The sequence below is a fragment of the Chelonia mydas genome, chromosome 1 (genome assembly GCF_015237465.2).
Source record: "Chelonia mydas isolate rCheMyd1 chromosome 1, rCheMyd1.pri.v2, whole genome shotgun sequence".
In the NCBI taxonomy this organism is placed as follows: Eukaryota; Metazoa; Chordata; order Testudines; family Cheloniidae; genus Chelonia; species Chelonia mydas.
In genome coordinates, this window is record NC_057849.1 from 250,196,616 (window position 1) to 250,201,001 (window position 4,386).

Genomic DNA, 4,386 nt, shown 5'->3' on the forward strand with positions numbered 1-4,386 from the left:
CAAAAATCTTAATTGTTGCAAGGTACAACTACAGGTAAAGTTTAATGGTACAGTATGGAATCAATTGGATTGTGATGGTTGCATTATGGAACCTTCTGCTGTCCTCCAGTGAAAAATGAATTAATTAACTTATGGTGGATATTTCTGCACAAGAGCTAATTTGACAATCTGCAGCATATTTTCTCCAACAATTTTTGATAGTTTTTATATAAGAAAATCATTACTACTTGTTCACTTAATAGTTCCTATGGTAAGTTACTGAAAAATAATTATTAATTTACTTCAGAGTAATATATTTGGCATTTGCATCTTTTAGTACAGCTGCAGATTTTAAGGATATTTTTGCTGTGAGTAGGATAGCTGGGCATAAGGTCATCAGATTCTTATAGATGTCACTTTTATACAGTGAACCAACTATTGACATTTAATTTTCACCTTTTAAAAATATATTATTGTTCAAGGAAATTTATTTACATAGGAATAATGTACTTCATTGCAATATTTTTCAATGGAATGCTAATTTTTGCCTGTCATTATTTCTTTCAGATTTATTTCTTCACAAAGCATTAAAGGAAAAATATAACTACTGCCTAACCACATTATTGTGTTATGGTCTTCCATTTTATGTAATATCATAATGATATTTTCTCATACAAAGATGATAGTGATGATGTTGCCAGAGATAGCTGGACTAAACCTCAAATCTGCACATTCCTAAACTCTAGAGAGGAGTTTTGATTAGTCTTCAAGTTTTGTACCTCAAGTTTGTCTCTGAGCATTTCAGTATGTATGGTAAATTGCAATAGGGTAAATGTTCTGTTACTTCTGTATACTGTAGGGTTTAATGATGGATGGGTCATTAAAAACCCATTAACTTCATAACTACTGAAAGTTTCCCACAAAACACCAAAGTAATTGTACATTTCCACATGGGTGAAAGTGATTTTAAATGATTAAAGCATTTTGCGTAATTCTTTAGTCAAGTTCTTTTTCTAACAGGACATAATATGGCATACATCCAAAAAGCCAACCCTTTAATATGTTTCAATAAAGTAAAGACTGCTTTTAAAAACAAAAAACAAAACAGGAACATTTGGACATCCAGAAGTAAGCTATTAAGAGCTATACCATATACTCAGTCATCATGTGCAAATTCCCACTGATTTAACCAAAACGTATGAAGGTCAGTATATGACAATGCTTTTTGAATCACAACAATTTACAGCACTTAGCTGTAAAGTACACAGTAATTTGTTGGGAGACAGGCCTGCAAAAAACCGAATCTTTGATTGGATTCTATGCTTCCACCCACACCCTTCCACCCCAGAACAGCTAAATGTTATTTGTATTTACTACCTTCCTCTTATGTATCAACATTTTTTCCATCCTCCCAAAGGCAAAAAAAGTCACTCATTTGAGTTCTTTGCTCTATAGTAAACAGTCAGTAGGTTTTGGAGGGTTAAAAATAGAATTGTAATAATAAATGTCTGGAAAAGTAAATTACATCTGCTTACTTACAAGCTGAAGAAAGTTTCCTGCTGAGAACTCTAACAACACTTGATAAAAGAAAAGAAAAAGAGTACTTGTGGCACTTTAGATGCATCCGATGAAGTGAGCTGTAGTTCACGAAAGCTTATGCTCAAATAAATTTGTTAGTCTCTAAGGTGCCACAAGTACTCCTTTTCTTTTTGCGAATACAGACTATCACGGCTGCTACTCTGTAACACTTGATAAGAAACTTTCTTATCTTCTCATTACTGGTTTTATATATGGATATAGCTATTACATCACCTGTTACATAAGGATTCCTATTATTTAAGCAGCTTGGGCAACACCAGATTTGTTCAGATGGCCGAGAACAATTAGGCCCATTTCTGACCTTGATCATGAATGCCTTTCCTGACGGAGGAAATCTGCCAATCAGCCTGAAGCACACAATAGTTCAGCCAGTGCTCAAGAAGCCATCACTGGATGCCAGTAACTTCATTAACTACTAGTCCATCTCCAACGTTTTTCTGGGAAGAATCTTCAAGAGAATGGAGGCAACTAAATTCCATCAGCACTTGTCTTATACCAGCATCCTAGACCACACACATGGCTCAGAAAATGAGACAGGGATAAACTCCTCTTGGGAGAGTCAAGTATCAGAGAGGTAGCCGTGTTAGTCTGGACCTGTAAAAGTGGCAAAGAGTCCTGTGGCACCTTGTAGATGAACAGATGTATTGGAGCATGCATCTACATGCATCCAACGAAGTGGGTAGTCACCCACGAAAGCTTATGCTCCAATATGTCTGTCAGTCTAGAAGGTGCCACAGGACTCTTTGTTGTTTCTTGGGAGAGTGATATTTACAAAGAATTCATATCGTTCATATGTGTTTCTGTTGCTATATGTTACCATTTCCTGTTTTCATATGTTGTTTAATTTGGGGTTTTTTCAGATCCTCTCAGGAGGCATTCAGTTCAGCTCCTCACAGGATCAGCCCCTTGGGGATCCGGCCTCTGAATATTGAGGAGTTTTCTTTGTTTCTTATTGTTTTTGTTCCTCTCCATCTTTTTTTCTTCACAGCTTATTGACCAACTGCCAAATGCTTCAGTATGGTTGCACAGAACTTCAGCTGGAGTAATTCAAAGGAGCTACACCAGTTTACACCAGCTGAGGATCTGGGTGTTTGTCCTTTAATTTGAATTGCAAGTTTCTTCTTTCACTTTTCCAAAGACCTGTACATCTAGGAACTGTGCTATTATAGAATGTTCCTTTTGAAAGAGACATAAAACTGAGGTTCTTAATGTTTGTAACAGTGATTTAAAGATCTAATGGTGCCTTTTGCAAGAACAGATGTGTTAACCAATTCTCCTGGCTAAATCCCAATTTAGGGAAGTGCATTCTGCCCCATCAACATTCCTCCTGCAGTTTCAGTTGAATAAAATATTTCACTTTGCTTTCTCTCTTAAACTGTTGTATATGTTGCTGTATGCAGTTAAAGAGCTGCTGTTTTTTTAAAAAAATAATTACTTCTTTTATTAACAATATCTTAGAGCAGTGGTTCTCAAAGCCGCCGCTTGTTCAGGGAAAGCCCCTGGAGGGCCAGACCGGTTTGTTTACCTGCCGTGCCCGCAGGTTCGGCCGATCGCAGCTTCCACTCACCACGGTTCGCCGCTCCAGGCCAATGGGGGCTGCGGGAAGTGGCGCGGGCCAAGGGACATGCTGGCTGCCCTTCCCGCAGCCCCCATTGGCGTGGAGCGGTGAACTGCAGACAGTGGGAGCCGCAGTCGGCCGAACCTGCAGGCGCATCAGGTAAACAAACCGGTCCGGCCCGCCAGGGGTTTTCCATGAACAAGCGGCGGACCAGCTTTGAGAACCACTGTCTTAGATCACTGTAAAATTTACATGGCACTCTATATTCATATAGAAGACATATTCCCAGCGCTGAAGTTTTCCATCTCAGGGTGATTTAAAGAAAAAAATGTTAGAAGTTAAGTTTAGAAGAACAAAATGTAAAGAGACTGGTCATGCTCATTTGCGGAGAAAAACACTCTGAACAATTTGTAGCTACAGTGCAATGTTCTCTGGTCAAAAACATACACCCATAATTAGTCCAGTCAGTCCACAGTTCAGGAGTTCTCCCAGATTCCTTGCTAACACAGAGGGTATGTTTACACTGCAGCTAGAGGTGTAATTCCCAGTTTGGGTAAATGTACACGCACTAGCTTTGATGGAGCTAGCATACTAAAAATAGCGATTCAGGTGGCAGGTTGGGGAAATACAATCCCAGTCGAGACTCTAGGTAAGTACTTGGGTGGCTAGTCCACGCCGCTGTCCACAATGCCACAGCTATGCTGCTATTTTTAGGACACTAGCTTGATGAAAGCGAGTGCATGTACATTTACCAAAACTGGAAATTACATCTCCAGCATTAGTGTGGACATACTCTCCAATCTCAGGTCCCTGAGTAATGCATCCTACTATCTCCAGCTGCCTAGGACACTACATCCCATCCCTGTGGACAATGTCCTGGGCAGCTGGAGATGGTAGGACACATTACTCGTGGGCACTGCTATATGAGCAGCAGCCATTCATCAGCACAGGGGTCACCATGAGCACATCAACCCCATTTTTCTGATCACTATATACGCTTATGTTAGGATGAATAAGAATGGTATGGAGGATAACACAGAATATTAATGATATAGCCTCATCTGGAACACTACTGCACTGCTGGACTCCCTGTCTAAAAAGGATAATGCAAAATTAGAGGGGGCTTGGAAAAGGGTGACAAGAATGATTAAGGGCCTGGAAAAAAACTCTTTAAAAAGAGAGATCAAAGAGATTGGGATTGTTTAATTTAGAAAGGAGCAGGGTGGATTTGATTTAAATCATGATTTAAA